At 51.2% G+C, this 25,078-nt stretch overlaps 1 long non-coding RNA gene across 2 annotated transcripts; it reads left to right on the top strand.

The window, feature by feature from the left end:
• The first annotated feature begins 576 nt into the window (after positions 1–576).
• LOC116444074 lies at positions 577–13,839 on the top strand. 2 transcript variants are annotated; one of them, XR_004240205.1, is made up of 5 exons: positions 577–1,371; positions 4,994–5,141; positions 6,951–7,018; positions 8,187–9,961; positions 13,753–13,839. It is a non-coding gene; the product is annotated as an uncharacterized LOC116444074 (long non-coding RNA). The 2 variants fall into 2 exon arrangements; XR_004240204.1 differs by having other exon boundaries at positions 579–1,371; positions 8,187–10,137.
• The last annotated feature ends 11,239 nt before the right edge of the window (positions 13,840–25,078 follow it).

Raw genomic sequence — 25,078 nt, 5'->3', positions numbered from 1 at the left:
TACATATGGGATATTTTTACCCTTGTATTCTTGTGTCCTCTCCAAAAATCAGGAAGGCTAAGGACTGATTTCAAATATTTCACTCCCTGTTGCCTTTGGCGTGTTTTGGTTTTTCTCTTACCCTCCGGCTTTCCTTGGGGTTTAGATGTTTGGTTTGAATTATCCCTGTTTTGCTTCACATTATGACTAAGCAGGCTTTTAATATAAACATCTGAGCACAAAAAAATCAAGATTAAGAAACTGTTCCACTTGACTTAAAGCATTATCTCTCCTGAAATGGGATACCTGAGGTCTGGGATACCTCAGCTGTAGAAGTCAGGTTCTGATAATTACAAATCCTATAGGAGTTTTCAAAATTAATTGTGTTTCTTCTCAGTGAGGGCTGTGTAGAGTTTGACTCTGCCTGTTTCATTGAGCTTAGGCTGCTCTTAGGGCCCATGAGCCATACAAAAAAAGGAACAGCAGCTAAAAAACAGTTAAAAGAGTAATTTGTGTGATTTAGCAGCCTCCTTGGAAACAGAAAGCAGAATACTGTTTGGCTTTACGGCACAGGAAGAGAGTTGCTTTCTTGGTCTTTGAAAATATATTTAGCTCTGACTTAGTATCCAAGGTAATAACCAGCCCTGACTGTAGAAAAGAGTATTTGCAGGGTATCTTCTCCTGGCTTTTTAAAATTGAAACGGAGTCACTTCCACTGGAAGATTTTTCCTTATCTAGCCTGCAACTGTCTTTCTTCTTTGCCTGTTTCAAGTTCACAGGCAAGAACCAGCAATGCTGCATCTGTGTCTCTGCCAGGAGGGGCTGACACCAGGAGAAAGGGAAAGGGCACCAGTTCCTGTTCCCTTCCCACATTTGCAGCGCTCGTTGGCGCACGGGCCCGGCGCTTCTCTTTGGCTCAGGCATCGATTCCTTTCCTTCCACAGCAGAGCTACCGCCGTGGATTTCTGCCCGAAGCAGATGAACGCGGACTCGGACGCTCCTTCTCCAAACCAACCCCCCCTCCAGAGGAGCTGGGGGAAGCTTTCCCTGCGGGAAAAGGGCAGTGAGGAGCAGCAGGGGCTGGTGCAGCCTCAGCAGAGGCTCGTGCTGGCACTTCTACAGGTGCACTGCTGTCCAGCAGGGAGTGGGAACAGCTGCTGCTCCTCTGGGCGTCGCGGTGAATTCCTGAGAGCGCCGCGGGCTCGGTTTGCCGGCCTGCATGGAAAAGGGACTGCTCTGCAGGCTCAGAAGGAGCATCTCCTTAGACTTCTCCCTTCAGGTTTGACAATGGCAGCATGCTGAGGGAGAACAGAAGGACTGGATAATGCCGAAACCAGTTTGGCACATCTGGGAAAACGCCTGTGTGTTTCTTTCCCTAAATGCTGCAAACAGGTGGGAACTGCAGCTGTCTGAAAAACTTCATCTTATTTCTATAAAGAATTTTGGTTGGTTTTTTTTCAGATCATCCCCAAAGCGAGATTTTTGAGGTGGTTCTGATTTGCAACAAATGCTGTTTAAAAGACAGAGACAGACACTATAAAGGGTAAAAAACTCCATGCGAACAGAATTTGCTTAAAAAACCCCAGAATTAAGATGGGGAAATCTTACCATACCCTGACAGAGAGAGCCTTCCAGCAATACTTTCCAACATCTCCTTTGGCTGATGTGCCACAGGAACTGGAAGCTGTCACATCAAGTGAGACTTTCACCCTTTACTTGGGAGGCCACAGTAACTTCAATGCTCATGGTTTTAATGGGATCAAGAGGGAACTGTCACCTGTCACCTCACAGGTGGTGGCCCGTCCTGGGGCTGGAGCTACGTGAGGATCTCTGTTCTGTCCTTGTAACCACAAACTGTGGATTAATCTTGAAATAAGTCTTAAAATTCTTAGAGCAATGCACCCATATGGAGATAAATAACTTCAAATGCACCTTGAAGCAATTGTGGCAATTTCTATGCTAAGAGCTCATTAGTATGAAATTGTTCTTCATATGAAATTGTGATAAAGCTCTGAACATAAAGTGGAATTCAAAACCCATGGCTTTTGGCTGCCTTTCAGGAAAGGCATTTTATTTTCACCCTGTGCTTGGTAACGCAAAATGAAAATCTAAGTGAGATCGAAGGGTAACTGCCACGTGCCATGTTGCATTGATTGTGGAAGTTATTTTACATCGTCCTGGGAATGCACAAGTTGCCACAACCTTTTCATGCTCTCATTTATAAAAATCTTGCCCAATGAGGTGGCTGTGGGTAGATACTGAGACTAATGCAGGAGGCAGCTGCTCACCTCGTACGGGCAGGAACACAAGCTGCATGGGTAGGGCTGTTTGGCACTGCTGGTGTCCTCGTGTGGGTTTGCCACTTCTCCCTCAGTTCTGCCTTCATCCCCTCTCCTTGAACTGTCTGACTTCGGGAAGCCTCTGCTTTTGCTGCTTGTCCAAAGAGCACCTTGCAAACCTACAGGGAGAAAGAATACCATTAGTTATTAATTGCTTAATCAGTTACCTTGTAGTTCTTGGCCTTAGGATTGACTCTTGGTTTGGGCATAAGCCAGCCCCGAAGCTGGCACTAGAAGTGCTTCCCTCTGAGCCTTCCGTGAGGTGTCACACGCGGGCCATCCTCCTAAGCAGGCCTGTCTCTCACGTGCTGCGTGCCCCCTGTCAGTGGAAATGAATATTAAAATCAAATACTGAACCAAGCGCACGTAGGTCCGTGGGGGAAGCCACCACTTCTCATATTCCTGTGGTATGCAAGTGAGCTTTTGTCTTTGAGCTTCCTGGGCTGAGGATAAATGGATGATTCTTTCCCTTCCTTGATTTTTCTCCAAAGAACAACAAAAAAATTGCTCCCTCGAATTCCAGTTCAAATTAATGCAAGTCTGGGGGAGAAGAAACAGACAAACAAACAAGGAAGTGTTTTATATTTGGGCTTCTCTTTCCATCTCGAGGCAGATGGGTTTGGTGTGTTTTACAGCCACCTTCTGAAATCAGTCTGTTATTTTGCCATTCCTTTGCAAGAGAGTAGCAGTGCTGAATCTTTATCGTATCGATCGTTCCTAGGCTTTCATCTGGGGCCTAGGATAATACATAGCATTGTTATTGCATTATTATTTTTCATTTGTATCCTATTGATTTGCTGCCAGGGACTTACAGGTCAATTTGCAAAAAGATGGGCTATGATTTATTTTTTTTCTAGAAGATTATGCCACGATGGGAATGCTTTTATAAGGCTGTCAGGTCTTTCGGTTTGTTTTTTCTCCTCTCAGGAGTGCAGCACATTCATAGATCAGTGGCACGGTTCCACCTGGATTTACACCCGGAGTATCCATGACTTTCACGTAATTCATATGGATAAGTGGCTGTACCCAAGCCTACACTTAAATTGGAATTTTACTCCTGGGGAATGGGTCTTCTCTCACTCCTCCCCGTACGACTCAGAAACAACAAAGTCGATACAGTTACACTGATGCAGAAGAGAGGGGAGGAGGGAGGGCACGCTTTCTACGTCTGATCACAACAAGCCACCAAAGTTTAGCATCCCCAGGTGACAGGTGCTAAAAACAGACATGAAAAGTTATTTTTGGTAGCACGTTTTTTGTTTGCCAACAGTTTACTACCAAGTAGTAGCAGTCCAATTCCTAACAACTTTGTACACAGAAGGCCCACTTTTGAAACAAAATAAGGATTCAAATTTTCCTTGTTTTTCTTTGACTTACTGTTATTAGATCGTAGCTACTGGGAAAGCAAGGATTATACAAGTATGTGGAATTGCACTTTAATTCCTTCAGTACAAAACTCCTGCTACATAATTTACGAGGGGGTCGTTTTTAATTACTCCATGCAAAAGTGTTAAGTGCAGTGGGCTGATGTATCCATGCACCGTGTTGTGTACTATTATTTTTCCCTGGAACTCAGCCAGGTAAATCAAACCTGCAGTGAGGGACTTCAGTTCATGTTCTATTTACACTGTATTGAATTTTCCTGGCATCCTTTCAGCAGGAGCAATTTGACAAGGGAATTTTTTTATAGCACAGAACACCTTTTCCTGCCAGTGAAGATCTTCAGTTTGGGGATTGGTGTGGTGTTTCAGACTCCTGGTTTGTGGCACGGAATTGGACGTTGATGTTAAACCATGCTCTCACCAGCACAGGTCGCTGGAATTACCTGCCCCGTTTGGGAAATTTTATTCTGAATTATTCACAGAGCTCAAAGTAAGACACAGCCCAAATAAATGCCTCACTCATAATGTCTCCCATGGCAAGATAATTATCAAGCAGCTGAACTGCTGCCCTTATCTTCCAGGAGTTATTTCAGAGAATGTTTTCATTTGTCTTCTTTTCCTGCCTGTCCAAGTTTTGCTTTGCATTTTGGCACCATTAGGATAGAACTGTATTAGACAGGAGCGAGGCCGAATGAGATTTCCTGCTTTCAGTGCAGGTGTGAAGTCACAAGATGTGCAGTGTCTGGCTGCTAAGTGCCTGTTCAGTGTAGCACAGCAGCATATATATATTTATAGCTAAATACTTCAGAATGTAGTTCTTTTAGTATCTGAGGACAAAAGATTGCCATGTTCCAAGACTGCTGGAAATGTGCTGTAATGGCACAAAGGTGCTATTTACAGACACCAAAAGAAATTCCTTTTTGATAGTACTCATGACTGTCTAAGTTGAGCTGAGATTTTTTTTTTTTTTAAATTGGAGAATTGATGAAAAATGCCAAATCCTTTCAGTGATTATAAGGAATATTTGTTTTTTACATCTTTTTATACAGAAATGTTTCTGAATATTAGATTTAGAGCATCTTAAGTTGTCGTTTCAAAATCTGTTGTCCTTTATAAGCATCGAAGGCGTTACAAAATGGTCAAAATCTTCTGTTTCAGCTGAGCTCAGTCAGAGCTTTTCTGTCTGGCAGCTCAACAAACACAAGGAGTTTCATGTTCTGCTTTAATATTAAATATTGCTTTATAAATCACAGTAACTGTTTTCCACCAAACCTGACTTCTGCTTTATTTCAGAGACCTGCCAAAGGAAAGCCTTGCATCTGTCAATAACCTGTGAAAAGTGCTTCCTCATTTCTGTGATACCTACCAAGAATGGGAGATTTAGCGGGAGTTTCTAAGTTCCTCAGACATTTAGAGAAGACCCCAAGCCCTTTCTACGATGGTGAGTACGGATATTTATTTCTCAGCTCGGATTTACTGATGGACTGAGACAATCTGACTGCTACAATGACACTTGTAGAAGCTGGGATATTTGTAGGGAATCAGTGAGCAGAGCCCTGAACTGAACTTGCTGCTGATACGCTGCTGCAATCTGTGAGCAAACACGTGCACAAAAGCCAGCACTTCAGAGCTTCTCTTTTACATCTGGCAGCTAAACCAGATTTCTGTTTGCTTCACTCTTTGTGAAAAAGCTAAAAAGCAATGAAATACTAGTTACCTTTGTGTTTGTCTGTAAAATTCTTCCTGGGTGATAAAAAATTAATTGCATTAATTACTGCTTTTTCCCAGCACTGCTCTGCAGTGCCTGAGTTAAGAGGTGGTTCCTGTCATAGCTGCTGAGCTGTTCTTGGGGAAGTGCTCTGTTTAAGGCAGCGTTTGTGCTTCGGGAGAGCCCTGGCCAGTGTCAGGTGGGTCAGCTCCTGTCAGGGCTGGGGCATCCTTGCCCAGCCAGCAGGTCACTGAAGGGTTACTGCTGCACCATCTGTTGACTTGGCTCTTGGAATGGGAATGATTTGTGGCAGGAGCCCAAATGATGAATAAACGCTCAGCCCTGTGTTAGGGATAAACATACTTATGACGCTTCAGTGAAGTTACTTCATGGTAGTTCCCAGCTATGAGGAGATCTTTTGGGCACTTCTGTCTGTACAGCCCTCCTTTCTTTTTGCTAACTTACAGAAGTACATTCCAGAGCTCTGGCAAGCCCCCACCTTTGCACAGTGCTGTTCCAGGAGAACTGCCCAAGCAAATCCAGTTATCCGTGTGCTCACCAGAGCCTCGGTGATCCGAGCTGTGCTCTCACATGCAGCAGCAAACACAACTTAACATTACAATAACCTCTCATCTCACCTGAGGTGCTGTTGCAGAACAGGGTGAAACGTACACCTACAAATGGGCTTTCTGGTGCAGAGAAGCCAAAATTCCATGCTAGATCAAATCAAGTAGATTAAATGTCAACAGCCATAACCTTCAAGTGGGACTTGGAAACTCAATCACTGGATTATGCTGGACCATTCTAATTCTTCATCAATCTCTGCATGTCTTTTGATATCAGTAATGAAGGTATAGGGTAATAAATTATTGTGTGAGAATATAAATATTTTTAAAGTACCCCAAATTAATCTTTTTAATATAATCTCTATTAGGAAGCAAGTGCTTCCTTAATATGAAAATCCATTGTCACAGCCTAGAAGTGATGAACGGATGCATTCCTGTGAGGAGGAATTAGAGAGGCACCTTCTGCCTGTTGGGTTGAGTTTGAGTTCAAACTGAGATTCAGCAGCATCAGGGTATTTGCAGCTGGGGCATCCTCAGGCTGTGCAGTCCCACAGTGTAGGAGGCTGCCTGTACAAATTGCTCTCACTTGATATTTCAGGTTCCCAAATTGTTGCTCTTCCACGTTGATCTGAAATACGTTCACAAAATACGTGTATAATCCACGTGCAGGATTTTACATTGCAAGGTTTGGGGGTTTTTCCTTAACAAAAGACAAACTCTGCTGCAAGTCTGCATAAAGACTTTACTTCTACACAGTAGATTTTATCCAGCTGATTCAACTGCTGCAGTTGCAGCTGGACGTAGTGGCCAAGTCCATTCTGTCAGTGTCTGGTCCGGAATGCACAATCTCTTATTTTTTCCCCCCAGAACATTCCCTACTCTCTTGCTATTGCTCCTTTTATACAGTCATACTTCTCTTAAAACTTAGAGTAGCCATTCAGGAAAATCCCTTTTCTTTTCCCCTCTCTTTTGGCAGGATGAATTCCCAAGGACGATGTGTCACCACTTGAAGACCGATCTCACAAAGGACAGATCAATTCTGAAGTGAGTCCTAGCGCTCCTTTTAACAATTAGCGTTCCTGTTTCCCGTGGCTCTTCCTTCACAATAAGGTCTAAACACGTCAAGTCATTTCTGCATGTTCCCTGCAGTATTTTACTGTCTAAAGACAGGCAAAGGGATCTTCTGAGCTTTCTGAATTAGTTCACCCAAACACCACAGCAAAGGCAGTGTCTGATTTCCCATTTCTGAGTGGCTCTCGAGCAGGACTCGGTGCCTCGTTGCACCCGTTTAACACAAGGTACCGGCCGGACTCCAGGGCCCCGCAGCGGGGTTATTTACCATGTGCCACACAGGTGCTGAGTCTGAATGATCTGATGATCTCACACCCAGAAAATCTCTTACTCTGCGTAATCCTCGTGACCTCTTCCTCCGTCACTCATTTATCTACACTTGGGAGAGGCTGGCACGTGGCCGATTTTACGGATGGCGTGCTGCATGTCCTGGGATCAGCCTTCATGTGCCGTAATTCTTTACACAGTCATTAAAGCACTATTAGGGACCTCAGTCTGGGACTGGATATGGTCATTGGAGGAGTTCCACAGAGGTTATTCTTGTGTTCCTCTGTCTCCACCTGCTCAGCAAGCGCGAGGCAGCAATTACAGGAAGGGCCCCTTAGCATCCAACCCGTACACAGGGAGGTGGGGAGAGAGACTTCAGAGACATCATCCCCCATTCACCAGAGCACAATAAAACACCTTCTTTATTTCGGATTTTATTGGTTCTGTCTGCTCTCATCTGGTGCCTGAACATTTTATCTGTTCACGCTGCTTTTTTCTAATGCAATAAAAAGAGCAGACAGGATTTTGCCCTTTATTTAAAATGTTTTGCCACATTTAGAGGTAATTCACAGCCGCTTTTCTGTGTTGTGTATTTTCAGACTTATCAGAGAGAGAAATGTTTTGATAGCAAGCGTGCTCTGCAGGGTCCAACTGTGGTCAGATAGGAATAGTCTCTTCCTACCACCTTCCTTCTCTTTGCTCTGCTATAAACCTGTCCCTCTCTCCACATCTCTGGGAGTCAGGCACCCATGTTCCTTCATGCATAATGAAGGAAAAAAGGAGAGGAAAGATCTGGCTCCCAGTCCCTCCACAAACAGAGTTTGAGTCATTCACATGAGGAATTCAGCGAGCAGACATCTTTACTCTCAAGCAGATCTGTCTTTTCAGAAACAAGCTGACACTCTGGGCACCAAAACAGATCAGAGGAACTACAACAAAAAGCAGTGTTCTGCCAAAGCTGCAGGCAGGAGTCTGTCAGGGAGAATGATGGAGCAAGAAGAGTGGTGTTCTAACAGGCAAAGGGGGAAGAAAGAAAGAGTGAAAAGTGTAAGAAAGTGGAAAGAGACTTCAAGGGGCACAACGCTGTTCAATGGGGCAGAAACTGAGGAACAAGTGAACTACAGTGCAGGGTGATTTGCATTTTCCAAGACAATTTGTAAAAGGTGAAAAGCTGTAGATGAAATGCTTTGATTTGCCTTTATCGCACTCTGCCTGTGCACCTGTGTCATTCATTTCATGTAATAACCTCTGCTAAACAGTCAGAGGCTGCAGCATAATTGTGTTGACCTTAAATTAAGGCAAAAAGCTGCAATTCTGGAATTTGAAGCTTGTAGTACCTTGCTGGCTAAAGGGCAAAATAAAGAAGTAAAGATGAATGACAACTTTTCACGTCACGTGAAAAATCAAGGCTTATGCACCAGAGAACTTCACAACAATTGATTCGTATCCTTTCAGCCTATGTCTCAATCCTAAAACTGCATTAAAATTAAACTCTCTGTTTCTAATTCTCATCCAGTGGAGCTTAGATGAACCTCAGATTTTAGATGGGGGTTATGTTATGGGAATTGTTTTCTTCGCAACATAAAGCACCAAGAATGGGAAACAGTAGCACTTTGGGGGGATTCTTTCTAATTTCTTTCCTTCTTATTCCTTTCTATCCCACACAGCAGAAATGCAATCTAATTGAGTAGCAGGAAGACAACCTACATTAAGTTAACAAGTGAAGAAAAAAAGTCAATCTTTCTGGCTTTGAAGGAATTTATACCAGGAGAAAAACTGTGCCTGCAATACAAAGCCAAAAGATATCAACTATCCTGAGAGAAGTTTTCACAACAAAGAACATAAACTAGCAAAAAAAAAAAAGGCATTGCTCTGGTCGGTGTCCCTGAGATGAGAAACCGAAAGCCGCGAGTGTAAAGCAGCTATGAGATGGTTGTCAGTGGAATGTCAGCTTCCAGCAGAACAGGAATAACTCAGAAGTCTCAGGACGAGTCTCTGCTTCCTCGCACACTGTACAGTGTTTTAATCAAAGCCCGGAATGAGCAGTTTCCAGCCAGCCACAAAACGCCACGTCAGGCCCTGCAGAAAGAGGATTGCAGCAGAAATGGGGCTTCCCCAGATCTATCTAAGGTCTACAACTGCTGCTAGACAGGGCTCAGCTTGAGTCATTTTCTTAGTTCCTCCCTTTGCCCTTTCACCCCAAATGTGTTTATCTTGTATTTTGCTTCTGCGTGCTTCTGTAAGTGCTCAGAGGATCCATCTTGGAAGCACTTCCAGGGTGGAAATGCTCTGACCTTTATGTATTGACAGACGAGATGCCTATTCTCATGTTCTATATTATTGACAATAATAGCAGTTCTTCCATTTCTTTTGTGAATAGCTTAATTTTTACAATTTGTATGACTTCCTTATACAGTTACCCTCCTATAAAATGTACTATGTATGTCAGTTCTCTTATTCCAGGGAGGGAAATGTGGTACCACATACTGATAAACACACGATACCATTTGAACCAGGATCTGCACCGCCACTCAGCAGAAATGAGGAAGGCACAGTGCTCTGCAGCACGAGGCCGCTGACTTACCCACAGAGGCAGCACCGCCCGCACGGCGTGACTGGTGAGGCAGCTCCTGTCTCCTGGGCCCAGAGGTAATTCCTTTTCCAGGTCTGCTCTGTGCTGGACCTTGCCTTTGCAGATGTTGTGGCTGGCGCCAGATGATGCGCAGCAGCTTTGTAACGGGGAGTATCCTCTCCTGGGGATTGCACAGCCCTACCGAAGTCATGTCAAGGAGCACTTTGATGAAATGGAGAGCTGAACTGCAGGGGTAGGAACCAGTTCTTCTTTATTTCATTGTTTGGAATTTTTTCCTGAGAGTGCGGTCAGGGAAGGATGGGAGATAGAAGACCTTCTTACCTTTCTGGTTTTGTCTCTTTCCATGCTACATTGCATCCATGCCTTCCACAGCTGCACTAGTAGGTCTGTACTTCCTGAGAGGAATCCAACAGAAAAATGTTCAGTCTTTAGGCCCCCCAGAAGCAGCACTGGTCTTTGCAGCAATCCTTCTGAAAATATTTCCGTAAAGTTCTTCTTTTAATTCCTGATCCTGCTCAGACACATTAGACTGATACAAAACCCCGTAAGTAACTTCACCAGCCTCAGTGGAATGGCTAAGCTCTCTGAACTCCACCTTTGCATTATCACACCATTTAATTACATAAAAATTATAAATATAATTATGGCAGGTTCTAGGTCATTGGCTCTGCATCTTCCTGGTTAGGGCTGACCATAGCATTTGTCTGGATTTTCTTGTCACAGAATGGACTGATCACTCCATGCTTCCTAAGGGACCAAGTGCTTGTTCTCCACAGCTCCTTGGAGCTGAAGGTGCTTGCCCACACTGAGCGACGAGTGAGACTGTGCTATGTTTCTATGAGCAGAGCTGCTGTGATGGAAATTTCTGTTCCAACACACTTCCAAACAGAGAGAAATAAAGGGGAAACAAAAGAAAAAGGAGTTACATGCCAGAAGGCAGCATTTAAATGCTAGTGTGGCAACCAGAGAGGTAAGGGAATGAAACACCGACAGAGGGAGGCGAGGAAGGTCACTGTCCCCAGGGGCAGCAACACCAGATGGCCACAAGCACAAATCAAGAATTCTGCAGATAGGAGTTTTACCCTCGCCCTTTGATTTACTTAAGCATAATTTGCACTTTAGTTTATTTTCATGGCCATTGGGAGGTTGGTAAAGGGCCAGATTGCTCCAAAGGGAGAACATTTTAATGTGTACGTACAGTGGGATGTTCAGAGACGCTGTCAGCATTAAACCTCCTCAGTTCTCTTTATTGGGATGACAGCAGCAATAAAAGAGCCACCTGAGGGTCTCTTCCACCCTCTCCCTTTCCTTGTGCAATCCTAAAGCTTGCACATAGATTTCCTAGATGGGGGTTGGACACTGCTTCCACTTGGATTTACCTGCATTTCTGGGCTGGGCCAAAACTTCCAGTGGCAAAGTGAGAACATTTTGGCTTTGAATAAGAAGAGACATTTCTTAGTGACTGTGCCGAGCTGCTTCAGACACAAAACAAACATTGACTGCACATCTATCCTGGCAAAAAACAAAAGAACTGACCTTAGCAGCGATTACCAGGGAATAGGCCCAGATTTGCATTTGAGACACTTGCATTTCCAGCCCCTCGTGCCTCCATAGGGAAAAGCTGATGTTGCACAAAGAACAGTCAGGTAAACTGCTGTTCCTGCTCGTGTGAGTTCTACACAACTGAACCACCAGTATTCCAGATTCTGTTTAACTTCACAGCCTTTGGAGCTTTGCTTCCACTGTATTGCATTTATTTTCTGGACATACTCAATTTTGCTGGCACGGGAGATAAAAATAATAAAAGAAAGCTTATGATAGAAGAGTAGGAAACAAATGACACTTGTGCATTTGTCATTGATCCCTGAAAAATTAGATGAGCCCTAGACTTACTTTTGGATTTATCTCTGCTGGTTGTGCTAATGCATTAGGGTGTTCCCAAAGAACCCGAGAGAAACAAATTCCCTGTTTTGCCTCCTATTCGTGGCAGGGGAAGAACAAGATCAAATATCAGGTTCAATTGCTTAAAAAACTGTTAAACCTGTAGGAGAAAGATTAAAAAAAAAACCCCACGACCTTAGTAGCCTTTGCCAGAAATGACAGAAATGAGACAGACACAGTAATCTTGCACAGTTATTCCTTCAGTCTTTCTAAACTCCGAAGACAACCAAATTAACACGGAAATCGGAGCCCTCACACACCCTACAGCCAACAGCTCCCAAAATTATGAAAACCCTTATTGATTCAGTTTATTGCTGTCCTGAAGCAGAAAAAGTGCCTCTGCACTTATTTAGTCCTTTTACCTTTGACTGAGGTTTGGTTTTGCCTTGTATGGTGCCACTGAAGAGCAGTGGGGAGCAGTAACAAGGCTTCCTTAATGCTGGAATCATGAAAGCTCGTTCCTTGGGAGAAGAGACCAATCCCCGCTGGCTGCAGCCGCCTGGCAGGTACAGGGTACGGAGCAACCGGGGCTCCCCTGAGTCTCACTCAGTACTTTGGTTATGCCAAACATTTGGGCTCATTCAGTTTGCTGATAAGAAGACATAAAGGTGACACATCCTGGGCACTGTCCCCTCCTCCCCCTTAAGTGTCCCCCCAGGATGGCCTGCGGCTCATAAAGTAACATCTGTGGAATCAGGCACCTCTGAACGTGCTTCTAACAACTCATTCCATCACTTCTTGCCTCTTTTTATTCAGTGCAAGCACGAAAATTTCTGTGATGGACAATGAAAAGCAATAGAGAAAATCCCAGACAAATGATCATAAATGGCCCAGCTGAGAAAGCAGATCCCATGTAATTGAATAGAGGTGGAAGGTCATTCCTAACACGTTAAATGTAGCAGCCAAAGCAGATCCTTATGTCACCGTGATACTGACATGGAAAGATCACGTGCTTAAAATTATTTAAAAGGAAAAGAAGCAGGAGGACAAGTGGGGAGGTGTGTCGTTAACTTCGCTGAACACAGTTTAAAATAAACCAAAACACAGCAGTTATTAAGCAGATATTTGAGGAGACACAACCAGAGGTATCTGCAGAACATTTACAAAGTGCTCGGCAAATGGAAAGCCGCATCTTTTTCGGCAAGTGCCACGGGTGCTGTGCACCCAGACCTGGAGCACCGGAGTCATCCATGCCCCTCAGGAGTCCTGCCTTCACGCTTGGAGCGTGCGTCCTTTCATCCTGGAGTGCACACCAGCGCTTCAGATCGAGACAAAGACAGCATTTAATGGGGGGAAAGAATGGGAGCTACCGCCCCATTAAATACTGGCACTACCGTCCCACATATTCCCTTGAAGATGAGCACCAAGAGGTTACAACAAACTCACCCCTGTACAGAACAGAAACCAAGTCTCTTCTGCTGCTCTGGGCAGTCCTTAAGCACAAGAAGGAGCCGTAGTTCTTCTCCATTGCTGGTAGCGCAGCTAAAGAAATTCCATAAGCCTTCCCTGTTCTCCTTAGTTGTCTCTGATTTTCATCCCCTAAAAATGGGCATCTGTGGTGCTACAAGACGTAGCAGCATATTCCTTGGAAAGCAGCCGGAAAAGAACCAGAGCGGGTCCCAGACTGGGGGCTGCCCCTTGCAGGGGATTATGTGTCAGCTCTGTTAGAATTCCTAATTATTTAGGCACCTAGTTGGCTTTGAGGAGTTCGACAATGTGCCTGGGAGAGCATCGATGAGCGGGTCCCGAGGGATGGAAGTCCAGCCGCTGCACCCAGCCCCCCGCGCACCGTGTGCTCCCCTGGAGCCCGGGTGTTCCCCTCAGAACAGATCCCTGGGACGCAGGCTCCGCTCCCCTGCCGCCCTGCAGCCTTGGCACAGACCCTCTTTCCCTCTGTTTCCCCCAGGATGGAGGTTTAAGTGACAGTGGGGAAGATGTGGTCCAGATGCTGCATGTGTCTGCAGAGGAAAGGAGAGCTGGGACCAAGGACCAGGCAAAGAGTGGTTTCTCCAGTGGAGAGCCGGCACAGAGGCGTGTGCCTGTGTGCAGCTGGGAAGACTGGGAGCCGTTCTATGGCAGGAGCTCATTTCCCACACCCTGCCCCACTCTCTGCTCCCAAAGGGCACCGGGAGCTCACCCAAGGCACAGGGCAGGAGGGCCCAGCAGGGCTGCCCCACCTGGGCTGAGGGGCAGGAGGGGCTTCTGCAGGACTTTTGTCCTGGTCTGATTCCAGCAACTCGGACTGGCTCCTCCTGCATCCAGCGGGCTTGGGGGGCGGGGGGGGGATTTGGTTGGGGGTTTTTGTTTATTGGTTTGGTTTTTTATTTATTTAGACAGTGCTCTGAGGGTCAGTTTTGCTGCTTCATCAGCTTTACCCCCTGCCCAGCTGCCTCCTGGGTGCGTGGATGGGTTCAATCTGCATTTTGCTTCTTTTGCATTGCTACTTTATATTGTAGGCTCTTCATTTTTTCTCTTCCTTCTCTTTTTTTCCTTTTCCTTCCCTTTCTTTCCCCTTCTTTTTCAAATATTTCTTTTCTGTTCTAGGGTTTTTTCCCTTCTCTCACCCCCACTGCTTTCCTGTCTTTTTAAAAATTTTTCTTTTTCCCGTATTTTTTTCTCCTCCTGACCAGAAGCACCTGGGGCAGCTCCACAGCTGGGGCAGCTCTACAGCTGGAGCCACTCCTGGCTGTTACTGATGCCAGGGAGCTGACTGCTCTACAGGATGTGTTTGTTCCTGGGTTTGGGGCTCTCAGTCATAATGTTTTAGCGAATAAAGGTTGTGTGGCATGCCTGGGTTTGATGATGGTGTTGTATGGAATGGGCCCAACCCAGATTCCCCGGGAAGCAGCAGTATGGGTTTCCCTGTGCCTTTGGACAGCCCCAGAGCCAGGCAGCAGAGAGAGAAGTGACTCCTAAGCCACTTCCGATGATATAATCAAGTTTAAATGACAATAAATTAGAAGTTCTGACTGAAACCGATGTGAAAGCAGGTTCTGCTTGGTTTTCAGACCCTCCTGCTTTGTATGTTCTGCCTTAGGAGCCAGGAAAACGGCTCTGATTCCCCTCCCGATCCTGCTGCTGGTGCGGAGCTGCCGGCTGGGGTTCAGCCACCCCCGGGTGCTTGCGGGGGCTCGCAGAGGCCCAGCGCTGCCTTTGGGAGCTCAGCATCAGACTCACTTGATCAATTTTTGGGCTCACAAAGAGAGGCTGAGTGCTGGGTTTGGAGGGCTTAAGTAAAGCCCAAATCCCGTGTTCTGGTGTTCAAACCGGGCTCAGCGTGAGTCTCTGCTCTCAGCTCTAAGGCCTGCCTTTGGCACAGCCCAATCCCGGGCTCACCCGGCCACACGGAGAGCTCAGAACCAGCGACTCGGACCTGCCTTTGGGGCTGGAGGCGGAGCCCCAGTGCCGTGCTTTGGGGCTCAGCCCGGGCTCCCGGGACGGTTTTAGGGCTCAGAGCAGAGCAGAGCCCAAACCCCGCGTTTGGGGGCACGGGCAGAGCCCAGCCCCGCGCGTCGGGCTCAGCACGGGATGCCGGGGTCTGCCCCGGCACCGGCAGAGCCCCGGCTCCCCGCGGCCGGAGCGGGCCCGTGCCCGGGGAGCCGAGCCGGGCGCAGCCAGAGCAGGACACCGGCAGGAGCCGGGAGCGAATCTCCGGCCCTGCCGCAGCTCCGCCGGGAGCGGCCCCCGGGCCGGGGCTCGCACAGCGCCGAGCGAGGGTCCCGAGCGAGGGTCCCGGGCCCGGAGCGGCCCCGCACGGGGCGGGCCAAGGGCGGGCCAAGGGCGGGGCGGGCCAGGGCCGGCTCAGGTGCTCGGGATGGGGCGGGACCGGCTCAGGTGCTCGGGATGGGGCGGGACCGGCTCAGGTGCTCGGGATGGGGCGGGGCCGGCTCAGGTGCTCGGGATGGGGCGGGACCGGCTCAGGTGCTCGGGCCGGGCGGGGCCGGGCAGGTGCGCGGGGCCCCAGGGCGGCTGCGCGGGGCGGGGCCGAGGTGATTTGAGCCCCAGGAATCGCCCCCGGCGCCATTTGCTCCTTCAGAGCGCGGTGGGGCCGGACGCGGCCGGTCCGGGCTCCCCCGGCGGGGCCCAGGTGAGGTCTCCCCCCTCTGTCTCTCTTTTCTCCCCCTCGTACCCCTTACCCCGCTCCCTCTCCGCTCCTGAACACCCCCTTTCCTCCTCTCCTTGCTCTCCTACACACCCCGACCCCCTACACTGCCCTTCCATTCCTCCCCCTCCTACCCGTGACCCGGCTCCCTCTCCCCTCCTGTATCTCTCCTTCCCTCCCTTCAGTGCCCGCTTCCGTCCTCTCGCTGCACACCCCGACCCTCCGCTCTACCCCTCCTTCTTTCTCCTCCTTACCCCGCTCCTTCTCCCCTCCTGAAACCCCCTTCCCTCCTCTCCCTGTTTCCTTGTACATCCCGAGCTCCCAGTCTACCCCTCCTTCCTCCCCTCTCCTTTCCCCGGGCACCCAGCCCGACCACCGCCCCCATTCCCCCTCTACCTCTCTTACCTACACCCCCCGCACCCGGCCTCCCCATAACCCCCCCCCCCCCGCTTCCCTACAAACTCCGATCCCGCTTCTGTTCCTCTTTCTCATTCTCCGTCCGCCCTCTCTGCCCCTCCTGACCCGGCCTCCGACCTCCCCTCTACCCTCTCTATTCCCCCCTTCCCTCTCTGCCCCGCTTGTCCCCCCTCTCTCTCCCTTATTCCCCTTCCCTGTTTCCCCGCAGCCGCGGCGTTCGGGGCGCCGGATAATAAAGCCCAGAGGGCCGGAGCCCGGCGCCCCTCGCTTGAGCCCCCACACGGGGCCGGGCCCGCTGTGCGGGTCCCCCCATGCAGTTCACACACACCGCCCGACACCGCCGGGGCTCCGGCTGTCCCCACATCACACTGGGGGCTCCCGGGGGGGTCGGGGGGTTTAGGATGGGCCCCCTCCTCAGGAGGGGGTCCGGGGGGGTTTAGGATGGGCCCCTCCTCAGGAGGGGGTCCGGGGGGGTTTAGGATGGGCCCCTCCTCAGGAGGGGGTCCGGGGGGGTTTAGGATGGGCCCCCTCCTCCGGAGGGGGCCCTGGGGTGGGGTGGGGAGGGTTGGGGGGGAGGGAGGGAGGGGAGGGAGGGCCCCCTCCGGAGGGGGGGGTCCTGGGAAGGGGTGGGGGTGGGCCCCCTCCGGAGGAGGGGGTCCATCCCGACCCCCTCCCTGGGACCCCCTCCTCCGGACAGGGGCCCGGGGGGAGGGAGGGGTGGGTGGGTGGGGGGGACAGGGGAGGGGGAGGCTGCTCTTGCGGAGAACATTTTATATTTATGGTGCAGAGTGACGTGACCCCCTCTGCTACCCACCCCACCCGCCCCTCCCTCCCCCCCGGGCCCCTCTCCGGAGGAGGGGGTCCCAGGGAGGGGGTCGGGATGGACCCCGTCCGGAGGAGAGGGTCCGGGGTGGGAGGGGCCAGGAGGGGGCGGACCCCCCTCGACCCCTCCCACCCCGGACCCCCTCCTCCGGAGGGGGCCCGCCCCAACCCCCTCCCCAGGACCCCCCCCTCCGGAGGGGGCCCTCCCTCCCCGTCCTCCCTCCCCTCCCCCCCCCCAACCCTCCCCATCCCATCCCACCCCAGGACCCCCTCCTGAGGAGGGGCCCATCCTAAACCCCCCCGGACCCCCTCCTGAGGAGGGGCCCATCCTAAACCCCCCCGGACCCCCTCCTGAGGAGGGGGCCCATCCTAAACCCCCCCGGACCCCCTCCTGAGGAGGGGCCCATCCTAAACCCCCCGACCCCCCGGGAGCCCCCAGTGTGATGGGGACAGCCGGAGCCCCGGCGGTGTCGGGCGGTGTGTGTGAACCGCATGGGGGGACCCGCACAGCGGGCCCGGCCCCGTGTGGGGACTTCAAGCGAGGGGCGCCGGGCTCCGGCCCTCTGGGCTTTATTCTCCGGCGCCCCGAACCCCGCGGCTGCGGGGAAACAGGGAAGGGGAATAAGGGAGAGAGAGAAGGAGTAAAGGAGAGAGAAAGGAGATGAGGGGGAAAGAGCGGAGGATAAGGGGGACAGGAGCGGACATAGGGGGAGGTCGGGTCGGGATGGGCAAGGAGCGTGGAGAGAGGAGGGGAAGAAGGTGTGAGAGCAGGGGGCGGCCGGAGGAGAGCAGGGGGCGGCCGGAGGGGAGCAGGGGGCGGCCGGAGGGGTGCAAGGGGCGGCCGGAGGGGTGCAGGGCGCATAGAGGGCAGGGATAGCGGGGAAGAACGGGGCAGGAAGAGAGGGAGGGTCGGGATGCGTAGGAGGGCAGGGAGCGGGGACAGGGGGAGAGCAGGTGCGAGGGAGGAAGGGGAGAGCTGCGGGGGAGCGGAATTGGGGGTTTGCGGGGGGCAGGGAGGAGGAGAAGATAAGGGGGAGAAAGGAAAGGGAACAGAAGGGACAGAGAGAAGCAGCGGTGGGAGGCCGAGGCTCCCGCGCCTCACCTGGGCCCGGCAGGGGAGCGCGGCCCGGCCGCTGCCGACCCCACCGAGCGCCGGGCTGGAAATGGCGCCGGGGGCGACTTCCGGGGTTTAAATGCCCTCGGCCCCGCCCCGCGCAGCCGCCCTGGGGCCCCGCGCACCTGCCGGGCCCCGCCGCGCGCACCTGGGCCGGCCCCGCCCGCCGGTGCCGCCCCGCCCCGCCCCTGAGGCAGCGCCGCGCCCGCCCCGCCCCGCGCGGGGCCGCTCCCGGCCCGGGGCCGCCGCTCGGGACCCTCGGCCCGGGGCCGCCCCCGGCTGCGGGTGGGGCCGGGGCGGGGCTCGCAGGTGGGCGGCGGTGGCGCGGGGGCCGTGGCCGGTGCCGCTTCTCCCCGCGCCCCCCGGGGCTCTGTCGCGCCCCGAGCCCCGTCCCGGTGTCACCCTCCCCGTCCCGGCGCCGCGGGCAGGAGGAGCGGGCGGGGAGCGGGAGCCGGCGGCCCCAGACCCTCGTTCCCGTCCCGCTCCGTCGGGCCCGGGGTCGCTGAACGGGCGCGGCGGCTCCGCGCAGGCACCGAATAAAGGCTGGGAAGCCCCGGCCGGGGCCGCCCCCGCACCGTGCGCCCGGTCCCGCAGCGCCCGCGCCGGGGTCCCCGAGCAGCGGCCGGGGAACCGCCCGGGAACGCCGCGGCTCCCGAACCGCCTCCTGCCCCCGGCACCTCCCTGCCCGCCCCGGCAGCAGCCGTGGGGCCTCCCGGACCCGGAACCGCGGCGCGGGCTGGTCCCGAGTCCCCAGACACCGGCCCCACGAGCCTCGCAACGCGGCGCTCCCGGCTCGTCCTCCGCCACCACATCCGCACCGGGGAGAGGCCCCACCCGTGTCCCGGGTGTGGGAAGGGCTTCAGCCAGAGCTCTGCCTCTGCTGCGGAGCCCCAGCATGGACGGCTTGAGCGGTGCTCTCAGCCCTGAACCCGCCCCGATGAGCCCGGGGCCGAGCCCGGACAGCGCTGGGCCGGGGCTCCGTGTTCCAAGCACTCGCACACGGGATTTGGGTCTGTTGCTGGGCCCCGAAATGCAGGATTTGGGCTCTGTGCTCAAGGCTTTGCACTCTCAAAACACAGGACTGAAGTCACTGTTTCACAGCCCTGGGCCAGGCCAGATGGGACTGGTTCCAAGTGCCAACAGTGCAGGACTTTGTCCCTGAGCCCTCCACACCCTCACCCCCACCAAAAAAAAAAAAAAAAACCAAACAAACAAACAAAAAAAAAAAAACCCCAGGACTTAAGACTCCGATTCTGAGACCAGAAAAACGCCCAGTTTATTAGTCTCAGTTCACAGGGTCGTGGAATTGACCGTGGACATCCCCACAGATGGTGACAGGGAATGGACCTCTCACACATTTGAGTCTGTTGTGAGAGCTGCTTTAGTGTAGCAAAAAACCACACGTGGGATAAAAGGGTAGGAAGCCTCCCCCGAAATGAAGGCATAAAATGCAGCCTATCTGCATTCTCTTATTATCCTAAAAAGGTAATGTCCTATTATCCGAACACCAGGCTGGTTGTGCCGCCTCCAGCTCACCGACTGATGCCGCCCATGGCTCCAGGCGCTCCTGAGGCACGGGAACACCCACAGCTCTGCTCGGCCGGATGGAACTGAAGGGCTGGAAGATCCCCAGGCCTGAGCAGTCACCAGCAGGTGACGATCCAGGTATTCCTCCCCTTGTCCTGAGCTCGGGATGAGGTAGCTCCCACCTGCCGCTGCCAGGAAGGAGCAGCTCCCCAAGGACGACTGTGCTCCCGTGCGATGCCGGCTGCCCTGCCTCTCTTAGGGAAAGCGGCTGCTCTGGAAGAGGAACTCAAATCCCAGCAGTCGGGGCTCGGCAGCAGCCAGCGAGCCCCTTGCACTGCGCAGGGCCAGAGGGCCGTGCCCCGAGCCCGGGAGCCGCATCGGGCGCAGGGACTCGGTGACGTGGGGTCCCTGCCCAGGCTCTGCCAGGAGGAGGAGATGGACGGGAGTGCCCGGGTGGAGCCTGGCACCGGCGGCCAGCGGGGCCCTTCCTGAGGGGAGAACTTGCTCTGTGTTCCGTGAGCAGGATTAAGAGCTGGCCAGAAGCATTTAATATTCATTTTATAGACTATCACATGAACTGATACCAGTGTGCATTATGCAAAATAGCCACAATCTCTGCAGGCTTCAGAACAAAGATAAACAACGTTGTTTTCCTTTCCTTCTTTTAGGCAATTATATATAGGTAAGATTAATAATGCCTGATGACATTTTCTTCCTTAAAACTCTGCCCAAGACCATGCTACTAACTAGGTTTCAAAAGCAGAAAGAGATGAAAGTGATAAATTAAACCTGATGCTCAATCTTTGCCTATTTAGCTTTCCATTTCAGAAATCCCTGGATGGATCCACATGCTCCTCTGCTCATATTATCTTATATTTTGTCTCCCTCTAATCTCATTAGCATACCCTAAATCCAACCTGTTCTGCTTCTCACACCAAAGCCTGCTGTCATCTCTGCTCATGACATTTGCATGGCACACGTTGTTGTCACACAGATAATGGCAAAACAAATTGCATCGTGTTCTTCCTGCAATAAACAGTATAATTTGGGGAGCTGGGGCTGTGAAACGAGGTGATTCAATTCCTGAGTAGCTCTCAACACGATGAACACTGGCTCGGAGGTTGCCTGTGGCTCCAAACACATGAGTTTTCAGAATCCATGGTCACTAAATGGCTGTCTCCTTTACCAACATTTATTTTGTCAGTACTTCTGTTTTTGTGAGCCAACATTGCAGCTAGTGAGGGTCAAAAAAACCAGACCTCATGTTTGATGTGCTTTCTCATTGATGGAGTCCAACTACTCTTGTTAAGGCAAAGTCCCGTTATAGCAGGGGAATGAGGGGAAAAACAACCTTTATCCATGTAAAGATCAATTGATTATTAAGTATTTTTTTCAATTTCTAGACCTTCTGCCATCCATAAATGACTGATGACCCTTGCACTGGGTATTCTGCACAGTCCCAGCAGGGTCACTCTTAGGAATTCCAGAAGCTGGAAAAGCCCCAGAGTTTCCCCAGTGTCCAGACTTATCCTGACCACTTGTTTCAGCCTTGCTGTGGCTCAGCTGTGCCAGGTTCTGATTATCCAGCAGCACTGGGAGGCACTTCCAGGCCTGAACACTTCCCTCAGTCCACAATAAAAACCAGCTGAGCACCTGCCCCGAGCCCTGTGAGGTCAGTGCAAGGCTCTGATTGTGCCTGACTGGGATCAGGAGCCTGCTCCTGCCTGGCTCCAGCTGGCTCCTGCTGCACTGAGGAAGGGCTCCTCTGGCAGCCCGGGTGTGGCTCCCAAACCTTCCACAGGAGCTGCAATATTTCCCCATTTTCCATCCGCAGTGTTGGTAACTGCTCTGGTTTGGCCCAAGACCTTTCAAGTACTCCAGCATGAGGACAGAAAAGCCCAGGGACAAACAAAGGCCTCTTGGAAGGCAAAGTATTTATTTCATGACTAACAGGCAAATGAAAGACTCCTTTTCTCATCAGGGTTTATGCTGTCTTTTGCTTGCTTGGACTTTTGCTTTCTGTCCTTTGCGAGTCTCGGCACATTCACCTTTCAGTATTTCCATCCTCTGCCTTGCCCAGGCTGCCTCTGTTCAGCTCCCTCAGCAGTTGTTGGTGTGAGCCTGATCTTTTTTACTTCAGCTCGTGTCCCTTTCCACTGGCCCTCGTTCCCAGCTGCTACACCCGGGGAATTCCGCCTGTGAACAAGCAGGGATTCCTTACCCTGGCCGAGGGAAGCCATCACCCCTGCCCACATTCCCAAGGGTCAGCTGGGCTGGTACGAACCTGTGGTGTCCCAGAGCTCACAGACCACTCCCAGTGCAGCATCTGGGGAGCTGGAAGCCCGTCCTAAGGATCGGGACTGATGCACGTGGTGACTGGAAATCATCCACGAATACTGGATCCAGTTGTTACGAACGGGTGCAGCCAGGGCAGCCCCTTTCCTGCTCACTGAGATATCACCAACACTTCAGTCTGGTAACGTGGATACACAAATATCTGCTCCGGTGCACAACAGTACCTTCGTGGGCATTCATGAGAGTGCAAATATAATGATCGTGGCTCTCAGTTTTGAGGCTGTGATCGAGATTCATTTTCAGTAATTTTAAACAATTATTTCACCTCGTTGCTTAATTCTTTCCACAGCTGGGACTCCAGTAAGAGGAGAAAGGAGACAGTTTATTGGAACCCCTTTCCTGCTGAACACTGAGGCTCATCCAGGTCCTGGGAGAAAGCACAGGCAGGGAGAGCTGCCCCTGCTCTGCTGGGATTGCATTCACGAGGGAGAAACGTCTTTGTGAAAATTGGTCTCATTATTTTTATGCCTCATAGTTCCCACTACAATTGTTTTGACCAGAACTGGGACTGCTGAGCGTCACTGAGCAGCAAAGGAGACACTCAGCCATCCCCATGACCTGGCAGAAATGATTGCTGGTGATGGCCTGAGCCCTGGGGTGAGAGTTATTAACAGCAGTAACAGCAACACTGATATTCCCCAGAAATATGAGGAACTGCTTCTTCCCTTTGTTGGGAAAATGTCTATTGTGCATCTCCAAGTTACACCCTCAGCACTCACTTGGCTTCTCAGCTATTAATCCCTTATACATTCCTCACAAGGCATCTCCACCAGTTCCCTCTTCCACCTGTTGGGCGATGCTCCCTCCTTATTTCAAAGGTGAGAGCGAGGAGCTTTGCACTTGCCCTTCACTGAGCTCCTCTCGCATCATCTCTCACTCCTTTCATTTCCTTACCAGCAAGGAGAAAGATGAAAGGGGAAAAAAGAAGTGTGTTATGATCTGTGCAAGGCCAGAAAGTGGCCTGAAGAGACGCATTTTGGATTAACTCTGGCTGTATAAAACCAAAGTCAATTAGGATTTCCTCAAAAAAGAAAGTAAAATGAAAGGAGGAGATAATTAAAGCTATTTATAGAGTCAGATTAAGGTCTGCTCCTCGAGGTTTTAGCTTTGGCACTTCTCTAAGCAACACGAAACACAGACTATGAGTAACTGTGAGAGACTGCACAGAAGAGGACTCGGAGGAGGAATTCATTCCCCCATCCAAATCCACTGGAATTGACTTGGACAAGGACAGGAATTGCCCCTGGACTGCCAGTGCTGCCCAGTTATTGGGAGGGTGGCTGGCACTGCCACCATTCGCACCTCTGGTGTTTAGTGGGCGCCTGCTGAGGGGCTGTTGGACCACGCTGAGCTCACTCCTTTTACGTGAAACTTGGTGCAGTTGCTAAGCAGGTGCCCTTCCCTATTTTCCATTTGTCTCCTCCCCAGAGAACACCCTGCCGTTCCCCCAGGTCCCCTGCCTGTCGCTCCGAGCCAGCAGAGCACAGGCCTCGCTCCCGCCGTGGGACTTCCCGTTCCCGCTGCCGGGACGTCGCAGCCCAGGGGCTGAACAGGGAGTGGCACGGGGGGAATGCACTGCTCAGGTGTCCCTGCAGCCTCCAGCACAGCTCTGCTGCCAGGGAAGGGGAGCCCGGTCACAGGTGGCTTTCACACTGCTGGAATTCATTGTCTTGGGAGCCCGTTGGTGTCACCTTAACATCAAAGGGCCTCTATAAACCACACTCGGCACCTGGAGAGCCTCTGCTCTGAGGGCTTTGGGCAGCAGCAGAGCACAGCTCTGACAGGAACTCTGGGAATGCATTTGTAAAGGAAGTCATTTCGATTTATGGTTTGCTTGCTTCAGCATTATTTATCAGTAATGGCCCAGTTAATTTTCTCTGTGTATCAGTTTTAGATTGAGCCTTTACAGAGTTAGATTAATTTGTCTTTACAGGATGATGTGTCACATCACTCCTGAGCTTTGAACAGCCTCAAGTGCACAGCACTGCCAAGAGCCAAGGCAGAAATTTCTTTGTGGGCAGCCCAAAGCCCATTTAATGTTTCATGATTGGACCCAGTGATCTTAAGGGTTTTTTCCGACCTAAATGATTCTATGATTCCATATTCCCAAATTCAGAGGAGCCCAGACAAACAGACATACTGTAGAGGAAGTACCTATTTGGGGTGTTTATGTAAATTACAATTATTTTTTCCCCCAACAGATGGACTATTTCCTACTCAGTATAAAAGGCATGTGTTTTTCTACACAAAAGCTGTAATTTACCTGACATCTTCTACCATCCTACACCGGAGCAGTAAAATGCAGCCACAAGAAGCAAGGAAAAACACACAGCCACACCACTGGCTCTGCCCAACCCAGGGATGAATCCAGAACTGGCCCCTAAGAGGGGTCTGGAGAGTTTAAGGCTAAAACCACCTGACTGTGAGGACTGGCCTGGTCTCTCCCAGGCTACAGTCCCCTTTTTATTGGGAATTTACTGGGCCATGGCAGAAAATTCTGTTTAGCAAGTATTGACTTCTTTTTCTCCCCCGCCCGTGAATGTCTGATTGATTGTTTTTTGAATTCCTGAGAGCTTCCTGCATCAGCAGCAGTCTGTGGTGCCCCGTTCAGTGGGTTAAGGACCTCTCATTTTTCACACTGTCACATGATAACTTCAGCTGCTGACCCCAAGTTCTTGAACTGAAGGAAATGGGAAACAGGTAACCATGGATCCTGGAGATCTTCCTCACCAAGGGTTCTGGGCCACTTATTCTTCCTGTTCCTTATCCCAATCAACCTTGTTCTCAATTTTTGTATCCATATTAATTTTACTATGCCAAACACTCCAGCTAAAGCTGCAGTGCCACTCTGGACATACACTGAGTCGGTTCAGGGTTTGTTCAAAATATTTGAAA

Source organism: Corvus moneduloides, chromosome 5, assembly GCF_009650955.1.
Source record: "Corvus moneduloides isolate bCorMon1 chromosome 5, bCorMon1.pri, whole genome shotgun sequence".
In the NCBI taxonomy this organism is placed as follows: domain Eukaryota; kingdom Metazoa; phylum Chordata; class Aves; order Passeriformes; family Corvidae; genus Corvus; species Corvus moneduloides.
The sequence above is the reverse complement of the archived record's forward strand: the minus strand, read 5'-3'. Positions and strand labels throughout refer to the sequence as shown.